The sequence below is a fragment of the Peromyscus maniculatus genome, chromosome X, assembly GCF_049852395.1.
Source record: "Peromyscus maniculatus bairdii isolate BWxNUB_F1_BW_parent chromosome X, HU_Pman_BW_mat_3.1, whole genome shotgun sequence".
NCBI lineage: Eukaryota > Metazoa > Chordata > Mammalia > Rodentia > Cricetidae > Peromyscus > Peromyscus maniculatus.
Window position 1 is genome coordinate 141,399,618 of NC_134875.1, and position 12,386 is coordinate 141,412,003.

The 12,386-nt window shown below is 42.1% G+C and overlaps 1 protein-coding gene across 2 annotated transcripts in view; it reads left to right on the forward strand.

The window, feature by feature from the left end:
- Positions 1-12,386, forward strand: part of Huwe1 (HECT, UBA and WWE domain containing E3 ubiquitin protein ligase 1) — a 195,775-nt gene that overhangs the window by 34,701 nt on the left and 148,688 nt on the right. The gene's annotated exons all lie outside the window — the stretch shown is intronic.

Below are 12,386 nucleotides of genomic sequence, written 5' to 3' on the forward strand. Positions count from 1 at the left end.
TGTTCTTTTTTTTTTTTTTTTTTTTTTTTTTTTTGGTTTATTGAGACAGGGTTTCTCTGTGTAGCTTTTCGCCTTTCCTGGAACTCACTCGGTAGTCCAGGCTGGCCTTGAACTCAGAGATCTACCTGCCTCTGCCTCCCAAGTGCTGGGATTAAAGACGTGCACCACGAAATCAATGTTCTTAATGAACAGAAAAGAATGAAAAAAAAAACCCACAGAGCTAGAACTTTTTTGATGCTGGGGTACCAAATAAGTTAGGCAATCATAAAATGTTTTAATGAGGTACATTTATATAGTACCTCATAGAAAAAAAATAAGTACTAAGCTGGGCGGTGGTGGCGCATGCCTTTAATCCCGGCACTGGGAAGGCAGATCTTTGAGAGTTCGAGGCCAGCCTGGGTTACAGAGTGAGTTCCAGGAAAGGCTCCAAAGCTGCACAGAGAAACCCTGTCTCGAAAAACCAAAAAAACAAAAACAAAAAACAAAAAAGTACTTTTATATGAAACCATTGGCTTCAGATACATGTATGTGTGTAGATGTACAAATACGTGTACTGAGTTGTGTTCATACTGTTTATTTTTCTGTGAATTAAGGTTAAAGAAACTGGGGTTATTGCCATAGGTCATAGAGTCACTGTGGCCAGTTGCCTGGAGGTGCCTAACTTTACCTCCTTGGTTAGGTTTATTCTGAGATACTTTATTTTGTTTGAGGCTATTGTGAATGGGAGTGTGTCCATGATCTTTTCAGCATGTTTTGTTGTTGATGATGATGTGTAGAAAAACTATTGATTTTTGTAAGTTGCTTTTGTATCCTGCCACTTTGTTGAAATTGATTTGTGGAATTTTTTTTGTCTTTTATGTATAATATCATATCATCTGCAAATAGGGATAATTGGACTTCTTTTCCCATTTGAATCCTTTTAATTTCCTTCTCTTGTCTTGTTGCTCTAGCTAGTGCTTCAAGCACAATATTGAAATGGAGTGGGGATAGTGGACAGCCCTGTCTTGTTCCAGATTTCAATGGGATTGCTTCAAGTTACTCTCCATTTAGCATCCTAGCATGGCTGTGGATTTTTCATGTATAGCTTTTATTATGTTGAGGTATGTTTCCCCTAATCCTACTCTGCGTAGAATTTTTATCATGAAGGCATTATTGTCAAAGGCCTTTTCTGCATCTATTGAGATGATCACAGGATTTTGGACTTTAAGTCAACTTATGTAAGTCATAACATTGACTTGCATATGTTGAACCATCCCTGCATCTCCAGGATAAATCCAACTCGATTGTGATGAGCATGTGTTAGGTTTGCAAGTATTTTATTATGGCTTTTTGTATTTATATCCATCAAGTTTATTATTTATTGGCCAGCAATTTTTTGGGGGTGGTGGTGGTTTAGAAGTAGGGTTTCTCTGTGTAGGTCTAGCTGTCCTGGAACTCACTTTGTTGACCAGGCTGGCCTAGAACTCAGAGATTCACCTGCCTTTGCCTTTGAGTGCTGGGATTAAAGGTGTTCATCATCACATCAGGCTGTTTGTTGTTGTTTGTTTTACTCTTTTTGTCTTTCAGGGGACCCGCCACCCAGTTCCCAAATAAATCCCACATGGAGGCTAATTCTTAATTATGAATGCCTGGCTCTAGCTTGGCTTAGTTTCTAGCCAGCTTTTCTTAAATTATCCCCATCTACCTTTTGCCTATGGGCTTTTCCGTTCTCTTACTTCTGTAAATCTTACCCTGGAACTTGCTGTGTAGCTGAGTGACTGGCCCCTGGAGTTCTCCTCCTCCTCTCCTCCCAGATCTCTCCCTCTATTTATTCTCTCTGCCTGCCAGCCCTGCCTAACCTTTCTCCTGCTTCGCTATTGGCCATTCAGATCTTTATTAGAACATCAGGTGTTTTAGACAAGCAAAGTTACACAGCTTCACAGAGTTAAACAAATGCAGCATAAACAAAAGTAACACACCTTAACATAATATTCTACAACAGTTGTTTTTTGTTTTTTTTGGGGGGGGAGGGGGCAATTTTCTTTTTGGTTGTTCTTGTGTCTAACTGATTTTTGTATTAGAGTAATACTGGCTTCGTTGGCTTCATAAATACTCCTTCTGTTTTATTTTATTTTATTTTATTTTTGTTTCTGTTTTTCGAGACAGGGTTTCTCTGTGTAGTTTTGGAGCCTGTCCTGGAACTCGAATTCACAGAGATCCACCTGCCTCTGCCTCCTGAGTGCTGGGATTAAAGGTGTGTACTACCACTGCAAAGCCTGTTTCAATTTTTAAAATATGATTTAAGAAGTATTAGTTATGGGGGCTGGAGAGATGGCTCAGAGGTTAAGAGCACTGGCTGCTCTTCCAGAGGTCCTGAGTTCAATTCCCAGCAACCATATGGTGGCTCACAACCATCTGTAATGAGATCTGGCACCCTCTTCTGATCAGATGAAACTCACCTAGCTAATCAAATCTACAGGGTAAAAAGAAGGCAGGGGGCTGGAGAGATGGCTCAGAGGTTAAGAGTACTGACTGCTCCTCCAGAGGTCCTGAGTTCAATTCCCAGCAACCATATGGTGGCTCACAACCATCTGTAATGAGATCTGGCACCCTCTTCTGTATACATAATAAATAAATCTTTAAAAAAAAAAAGTCAGGAGGTGGTGGCACACGCCTTTAATCCCGGCACTCGAGAGGCAGAGCCAGGTGGATCTTTGTGAGTTCGAGGCCAGCCTGGGATACCAAGTGAGCTCCAGGAAAGGCGCAAAGCTATGCAGAGAAGCCCTGTCTCGAAAAACCAAAAAAAAAAAAATTAATTGCATTAAAATGAGGTATTTATGCTTATTAAAAATAGATTCTTTTCTCACATAATATATATACACACACACACACACATACATACACACACACCCTGATTATGGTTTCCCCTCCCTCTACTCCTCCCCACCTCCGCTCTCATCTCTACTCCCTTTCTGTCTCTCATTAGGAAAGCACAGGCTTCTAAGAGATAACAATAAAAACAAAACAAAATAAATTATAATAAGATAAAACAAAATGATGACATCAAAGTTGGACAAAACAAACCAACAGAAGGAAAAGAGCCCAAGAGAAGGCACAAGAGTCAGAGACCACCCACTTATTCACACCCTCAAAAGTTCCATAAAATCACTCAACTTGGTTTTAGCCAAGTTTATAGTGAGAATCATGCTCAAAATTCAGAGAAGAATGGCTTTAATTTTTCAAAACCGTCTCAGAAAAGAAGCACAGGTAAAGAAGTTTACCCTAGAAAGTGGCAACTGAAGAGATCAAGACATTGCAAAAGAAGCCAGAAACTGAATGTGGTAATACACATTTACATTCGCAGCACTCAGAAGGTTGAGGCAAGGGGATTAGGAGTTCAATCGAAGCCTGGGCTGCACAGTGAGACCCTGATTCAAGGGTCAAAACCAAGCCCTAACCTGAAAGAAGCAAATTACTCTGCACTGAGAAATTGCAAAGGTGCCTTAATGGTTTGTTAGAAACAAGCCAGATCTCACCTCTTGCGGGATTAAGAATATACTTTTTTTAACCCATTTGAAAGATTTTGCATGGAGAAGAGGTCGCTAGGGCTCAGTGTATATATAGAGTTGCCTACGTATGTGCTTCTCTGGGTTAATCCATGCAGGTGGTCAGATGGCACTGTGGCCATGGTCCAAAGGAGCCCAGCTACTGTTCAGCCAGCAGCAGAGCTTGGCACCATCCATATGGTGCTGTTTTTGCAAGTATCTAGAGTGCTAAATTGACAGAGTCATTCATATTTTCCATACAGAAGGCCTGGGAGGCCAAGCAATGTGTGGCAAGGTCAGAATCTCTGCAGGCAGTCCCTGAAAGGACTATGTGGGAAGTTGAGAGTGAAGCCAAACAAATAATGAAGACCCCAGGAATTTAGAGATGCCAAGGTTGTAGTCTTTCTGCTAAGGAAAGCTGCAAGCAGGGAGCAAAGCAAATGGCAAAGGCTGCCAAAGCTTGTTGGAGCTTGTTTTTGTTTTTTCTTTTCTTTTTTCTGGAGCTGAGGACTGAACCCAGGGCCTTGTGCTTGCTAGGCAAGCACTCTACCACTGAGCTAAACCTCCAAACCCTTGTTTTTGCTTTTCAAGGCTGGGTTTTTCCATGTAACAGCTCTGGCTGGCCTGGAACTGGTTCTGTAGACCAGGCTGGCCTCGAACTCACAGAGATCCATCTGGCTCTGCCTCCTGATGGCCAAGGCTGACACAGAAAAAACCTGTTTTGAAAAACCAAAAAAAGGAAAGGAAAAAAGAAAAAAAAACTAGCAAGATTTTTTTGAAGGAAGAAATGTTTCATGTTGCCATAAAAGTGTTATAGACAGGAGAGTGGGCTGGTTTACTGAGAGAGCTAGCAGGGTCCTCTCTCCACTACTGAAGTAGCATCTGGTGATGTGTTGGGAACAAGGCCTCCAACATAATTACCAGTTTCAGTGAGCTCACAGGAGGAAGTGATAGCATAACAATCTGACATAAAGTGGGACTCAAGGGCTAGAATAGCCGAAATCTGAGAGGAACCTTGGATTTCAGTCATCCCCAAGGACCAATGAATCATGGCAGGAAGAGTGAAATGGGTCATTGACCTTGAGAAGTCACTACTGTTCAACAACTTTGAGGTGAGAGGATAGGTCTAAGCAACAGAAAACAAGGATTGTAACTTTTTGAACTTTTATTCAATGTGTGAGCAAACCAAGCAAAAATTGTTCAGTGTCAAAACTGTCAACAATCAAACAGTCAAGTATTTCTCTAACCACCATGAGCTGACCTGGAAGGTTCTGATGCTGAAGAACATTTAGAGATACAAGAATCTTGAAAAAGAAGGGAATCCCCTGGAAGGGAGCCACAGGAATGGACAATATCTGTATCTGGATTTTTCTCAGTCACTATATGCTCCCCCTAATTCAGGAAGAGCCCATTCAGCCATGATGTTGCAGAACAATCTTTTGGTACATTGTGAAGATGTGTTGCTCTCATTGGTTTAATAAAGAGTTAAATGGTCAATAGCTAGGCAGAAAGAGATTAGGTTGGACTTCTAGACAGGGAGAGAGCTTACTGGGATAAGAAGGGCAGAGTTGCCAGGAGACATGGAGAGAAGCAAGATGAACATGCTGTGCTGAGGTACCAAGGTACATGGTAGAACATAAATAAGAAATATGGGATAAATTAAGTTGTAAGAGCTAGTTAATAACAAGCCTAAGCTATTGGCTGAGCATTTATACTTAATAATATATCTCTGTATGGTTTTTTTTGGGATCCTGCTGATGGGACAGAGCTGACTGGTGGGACAGAATATTCAGCCTATACCGTGAATCTTTATGGCAAAGCCTGAGAAACAGCCATATTTCATCAACAAGTTCTCAGAGATTAAAAGGTGGTGCTTGTAGGCTGGATCACCCAGAGACCTAGGATAGAACCAAACAGGATTTCGGAAAATGTCATTGTAATGATGCCTAATGATATTCTGCTGTACTCATAGATTGGTGCCTAGGCCAATTGTTATCAGAGAGGCTTCATCCAGCAACTGATGGAAACAGATGCAGACCCACAGCCAAACATTAGGTAGAGCTCTGGGAATTGTGCAGAAGAAGGGGAGAAAGGATTGTAGGAACCAGGAGGGGTCAAAGACACCAAAAGAAAACACACAGAATCAACTAACCTGGGCTTATAGGGGTTCACAGAGACTGAACCAACAACCAAGGAGCCTGCATGGGACTGACCTAGGCCCTCTGCATATAGGTGACAGTTGTGTAGCTTGGTCCTCTTGTGGGACTCCTAACAGTGGGATCAGGGGCTGTCTCTGATTCTTTTACTGGCTTTTGGGACTCCACTCCTCATACTAGGTTGCCTTGTCCATCCTTAATACATGGGGAGGTGCTTAGTCTTACTGCAACTTGATATGTCATGCTTTTTTGACACCCATGGGAGGCCTGCCCCATTCGGAACAGAAACAGAGGAGGAGTGGATTGGAGAGTAGGAACAGAAGGGTGTAGGAGGGAGGGACTAGGAGAAGAGGGAAGGGAAACTGTGGCCAGGATGTAAAATAGATAGATAGATAGATAGATAGATAGATAGATAGATAGATAGATAGATGAAAAAGGAAAAAAAATTAAGTGGAAGGGGTCAGAGGGATGGTGGGGGAGGGAATGGGAGGAGGGGGGATGTAAATTGCAGCCTGGATGTAAAATACATAAATAAAGTTAATTTTTGAAAAGGTGGTGCTGGGACAGCAAGATATCCTTGTTTATATCTCAGTCCATGGAAGACACTTATGTGATCTCACTAATACATCACTTATCTCTTACGCATTGGTGTCCATATACAGGCGGCTATATTGTATAAGTTGGATTTTGCTGGTTTTCCACAGTGAAATGCATTCAGAGCACTAGGATGCTGGACATGTTCTCCCATCTCACCAATGAGGGCATCCAAAAGTAGAGGGAAGATTACAACCACAGGGTAGAGTGGAATAATAAACAACCTACTCTACCTAGAGAGTAGCTACAGCAAAGAAGTAACAAGCAAGCAGTTTGGTGAGATCCATTGGCTCAGGATGCCATTCCTCAAGTAGGGGTGCCAGTGATGAACAATGACAAGCATTATTTGGAAATCCAAGTCTACCATATCATCATTGGTGATAAGCTGAAGTCCTGTCTAATAGAAGAGAAGAAGAGATGGAGGAAGATGTCTCACGGCTTGGGAACCCAATATTCTGCACTATCAATGATTGTGGTCTCCAATAAGAAGATTTCAGACTGCAAATAGAACTACTTCTCCTGCTCCCACCCCATCAGTGTGTCCTCTTCCTTAAGGAAGTTCTTGAGTTATGAAATTCTATAAGACAGGGAGCTGACCCAGAGTGGCAGAGGTCTACTGAGAGCTCAGAGACCAATCAAGAACTCTGAAGTTGCAATACAAGCTGTTTGGGCCTAAATCGATGGCAGCTGATTGAGAAACTTAGGGGGATTCATCCTTATGATCTGAAAGTGGCTGCTATTGGAAATGAAAGACCCTTGGACCACTTCTCAGATACTGATAGAAGACTTAGGAATTTGCTTTTTTAATATTTGGCTTATCCTTTCCTGGATCCTGTAAATAAATAAAGGCACTTCTGTGGAAGCTGGGGAAAAAAACCTAGAAATCTTATAGAAAAATATCAATACTATGACAAATATTCACTAGGTCATTAATAATTTACATTATATTTTTCTTTAGAACTATGTATATTACATGTAATATGTAAAAAATATTAAGTGAGCATAAAATAAAAACAGTAGGAGTTGGGAATTTAGCTCAGTGGTAGAGCGCTTGCCTAGCAAGCACAAGGCCCTGGGTTTGGTCCTCAGCTCTGGAAAAAAAACCAAAAAAACCAAAACAAACAAACAAACAAAAAACAGTAATTGTCCTTTCTGGGTGGTGTGAGTCCAATTTATTTTATTTTATTGTGTTACAAATTTATTTTCCTCTTTCCTTCTTTCTTTCTTTCTTTCTTTCTTTCTTTCTTTCTTTCTTTCTTTCTTTCTTTCTTTCTTTCTTCCTGAACTGGGGCTCAAACTCAGGGCTTCACACATTCAAGGTCAACATTTTCCTAGCTGTCTATATCCCCAGTCCTTCTCTCCCCTCCTTTTACATTTCTTTCTTTCTTTCTTTATTTATTTTAATTTTTATGTGTATTGGTGTTTTGCCGGCACCTGTATTTAGGTGTCGGGTCCCCGGGAACTAGAGTTACAAACAGTTGTGAACTGCCATGTAGGTCCTGGGAATTGAACCCACAGGTCCTCTGGAAGAGCAGCCAGTGGGTTGCTTAATCACTAAGCCATCTCTCCAGCCCCATGAGTCCATTTTTTTAAACATTTATTTATTTATGATGTATACAGTGAGTGTTTGGCCTGCAGATCTCATTATAGATGGCTGTGAGCCACCATGTGGTTGCTGGGAATTGAACTCAGGACCTCTGGAAGAACAGCCAGTGCTCTTAACCTCTGAGCCATCTCTCCAGCCCAAGTCCATTTTTTAATGTTTTCTTCATGCTTTCAATATATTTTGTTAATATTTCTACAATAAGAAAAATAAAAACATATGTGGAGGATGGGTTGAAATTAATATTGGAGGAATGGAGTTAGCAAAAGAATTAGCTGCAGACTTAAATGTAAACTAAGGCTGTGGAACATATGGGATTTTAGAATTAGAGGTATAGAACTGGATTTAGAGGGTTAAGAAATTAACAGAAGAAAGGTAGGGGATACAATAAGAATGGGCCCTATGAGTTATTAGAATTAAAGCAGATGCTTTAAGAGACCAGAACTTACAATGAAGGGGCTTATTACATAGGTGGGTGAGAGCAGAGAAGTATTCTAAATAAACTGGAATTTTCTTAAATTTCAGGTGAGACTGCTTGTTGAAATTGTTCTGGAGAGCTTTTCTGTTTGGGGGAGGCATAACCTTCTGAGCCTAGCTACTCCCTTTCTACAAACATCACTATTAGCCAAGTCTTAGAAATTCACCTTTAGTTATAGTCAATCTCCTACCAGTACCTCTTAGCCTTGTTTCTTTCTGTAAGTATTTCTTTACGTGCAAAGGGAGTGGGCGCTAAGCATGTGGCAGTGGCGTTCCTCAAGACAATGAAGATTTTACTCAGCATTTCTTTCTTTTGGCATAGATGTGTGTCCCCATCCTTTTCTTGGTGAATTTATGGCCCTTTTTGTCCCTGGAGACTTCAAGTCTATCCATTGTGTGCTGTTTTATCTGGCAAAGCTACACACCTCTCTGATCAGTTACTGCTCATAATTGGTGTGATTGTCTTGATTATCTTGTAGCCCTTTTTGAAGCCAAGGTGATGGATGAATGGCACATAACCATGGCTGTTCCTTTCCAATGTCTGCTATGACAGAAGCCAAGTCTTTTTTTTTAAAATAATAAATAAGACCTAAACATAGGGTATTAGTTAAATAATTCACCTTACAATGGAGTAACACTCACTAAATACATCTTTGTTAAGAACATACAATGAGACAACCTAAAAGGGCCCTCTGTGCATCTTAGGTTGTACAGAAAACTTACTGTGTAACTGTACACATGGAGGGAGGTAGTGGTTCCATTCAGCAGATTCCCAGTTCAAGGAATGAGCCACTGTTGGAATTAATGTCTCAAGGGTTCGTCTACTAGTGCCTTTTCTTTCTTTTTTTTTTTCAAGACAAGGTTTCTCTGTGTAGCCCTGGCCATCCTAGAATTTACTCTGTAGACCAGGCTGGCCTTGAACTCACAGAGATCCACCTGCCTCTGCCTCCTGAGTGCTGGGATCAAAGGCATGCGCCGCCGCCGCCGCCTCCTCCGCCGCCTCCGCCGCCACTGCCGCCACCACCACCACCACCACCACCATCACCACCGCCACCACCACCACCTGGCTCATTTTTGTTTTAAAAATCAAATTAATACATTTGTTAAAATTCAAACCTTATGGAAGCATCCAGAGGTGCAAATCAATGCTTCCCCCAAATCCCTTTACCTGCCAATTTCATTCTTTACCCCAGAGAATAGCAGTTAATAGGGTCATCTCCTACCAAGTCATTTTTATTTCTATTTACAAATGTAGATCCTCTACAGATTCCTCCAATCACAGTGCCACCTCATATAGTACAAAGAAGAAATGTTTGAAGGAGTGCTATGTGCCTGAAGTGTTTTTCTGGATTTGCACTGTGGTTCTTTGCCCTTTCTCTGGTCCTTCACAATGTGTCCCATCTTGCCCTCTTACCCATTACTCCCCATTCCTTAATTTTTTAAATGCAAACCAAGTTTTATCCCCTTCAGGGATTTCCATTGTACAAGAATCAAATCCCAGTTCCTTAGTGATCCTACTATCCTCTATGGCTGCCTTTATTGGGCCCTGAGTAGCTCCTTGCAAGGTGTCCAGAATACCCCACGGAGGGATCAGGAGAGCCCTCTCAAGGGACAGAGGCGGGGCTAATCGCGTGGTAGGTGGAGCCTTAAATCCAGTGTGAGCTGAGCCGCAGGGGGGAGGCTTTTTAAACCGAGGGCGAGAGAGGGGGCTGGGGGGGAAACTGTATTGCTGCTGGCCGCAGACCCCGCACGCAGTTGCAGGCCCCGCCGAGCCACTGCGGCTGAGGTGAGCGTCGTACCTCCCTCCCCGCTTCCCGGGCCTGGGGGACGGGCCATCTTAGACTCCTCGAGGTAGGGGGCAGTTCCCATGGGATCGGGCTCCGAGGCTCGGAGGTGGCTGCCTTAGCCTTCGGGAAAGGCTGCTGAAGGGACCGGGCGGCAGCAGCAACCTTCCCCGAACCCCTCCTCCTCTCCCCTCCCCCAGTCCTCAGCGGCCTCCAGCAGAGAGCTAGCTGCATCTTTGGGGACAGCAGGACAGCGGGGAAGCAGCGAACAGCGCGCGAGAGAGCGGCCAACAGTGGGGATGCAAGGTACCGGCATTAGCCTGGGCCAAGTGGTCCTAGAGATGGAGTAAAGGCTAGGCCTTCAGTTTTTCTCTTAAGGCTTGGAGGAAGGCGGCCTCAGAGGAAAAGGAAGGTGAGGGGCGAGCAGGCAGGCTTCATGGTTACTACTAAGCGCGCACCCTCGGGCGCGCGCGCGTGTCCTGATGTATATGTATATGTATGGTGCTGGACACATTCATTTTATCTCATTGCTTTAATTTTTTAAAACAATATGTCGTAGAGCTCTCAGTGTATCAGGGAATCTGAATTTGTCTCATTTTTATACCGTTGCATTGCATGCCTGGAATACAGTGTATTTAACCATATCCTGATTGTTGTACACTAGCTTGTTTTCTTTGGGGGCGAGGAGGCTATTGCAACTAATGCAGTAATGAATGGGTTTGTGTATGTTTCATGCACATGTATGAGGGTATTCCTGTAGGAGAAATTCTTCGAGGAGTAATTACTGAATCAAAAAGTATGCATTTCGAATTTTGATAGATTTATCTAAATTCCCTTCCCCAAAGGCCATAATAATTTACACTCCCCAATGTAGTGCGAGATTGCTTATTTTTTCCATAGCTTTGCCAACATGAATTGTTACTAATCTTTATATTTTTCCAGTTATAGAGTAAAAATCACATGTCGTTGCTTGATTTGCATTTTACTGATTATTACTATATTTGAGCATATTTTCATTTTTCTAATTACCAAAGTGAATAGTCAAATATGAAGTTTACTGTATATAAGCAATGAACATTTTGAAATCTTAATACTAAAACGTCCTACTCAAAATGCCAAGAAAAATGAAAATATCTGGAAGTAAACTATAAAACTTTGAGGAATACACTAGAAGAAGAGCGTTTGCATAAATGGAGGAGGAATATTATGCTTCTGAATAGGAAGGCTCAATTTTGTAGTGATGTCCATTTTTCTATATTGATTTATGCAATTGATGCAATTCCAATAAATATACTAAGTTTTTTGGAACTTAACGATTCTAAAGTTCATGATGAGAGGATGGCTAAGAATAATCGAGAAAATGTTTTTAAAGATAACTAAAGATGGGGGGGATACTTGTACTATTAAACTGTACTCTGAAAGAAGCATGTTTAAATTAGAATAGACAAAACAATGCATTAGAATGGAAATGCCCACAAATGGGGCAGATTGGATCCCAAGATTTATTGGAGAAACAAATGTTTCGACATGGAAAAACTGCCATATTAAAATCTTCAACGCACCTACTTCCCCACCCCAAGCTTGAATTTGCTTTTGAGGGCAGTCTCCTTTGTTTGGAGAAAACCACTTTATTGGGTCTTTTTGGTTATGCTAGGGTAAAGCTCCGGTAGTTAAAACTGGTGACTTTGGAGGTAGAACTAATGATATGAGCCTTTAGTTAGATTAAGATGGATTCAGGTTAGCCTGCAGTGCGGCGAAGGAAGAAATATGGATATTAGGTCTTTTAAATCCCCCCCCCCCCGATGTTATGAGTAAAAACTGTTGTGTCATTGTTTTCATTTGCATTTGTGTTTATTGTGATACTGAACATCTTTTATGTGTTAGTTAAGGATAGCACGTTCTTCCTCGAGGCAGGTAACAATGGGGACCCATTTCTTCGCTTCCAGAATGGAGTTTGGCTAATTGGTACAGCCCTGCTGGAAGCGTGAGAATAAACAGGTTGACTTTTTAAATTTTCCTCAAGCACTAGGCAGGCTCTAGACACCTAAATCGGGGGCGGGGGCAGTTTTTAAGACATGGCCGAGATTTGGCGCTGAGCTGTGTCATCGCGAGGTTTGGTAGCACTAGCTCCGCAGTGGGTCGGAAACCTCGTGGTAAGCGAGATCCCTAAAGGACGAGAGCTTCCTCCCTTTCCCCGAAAAACTCCCAGTCATTTTCACGAAGCCCCGCCTTTCTCCTTTTTAGGAGC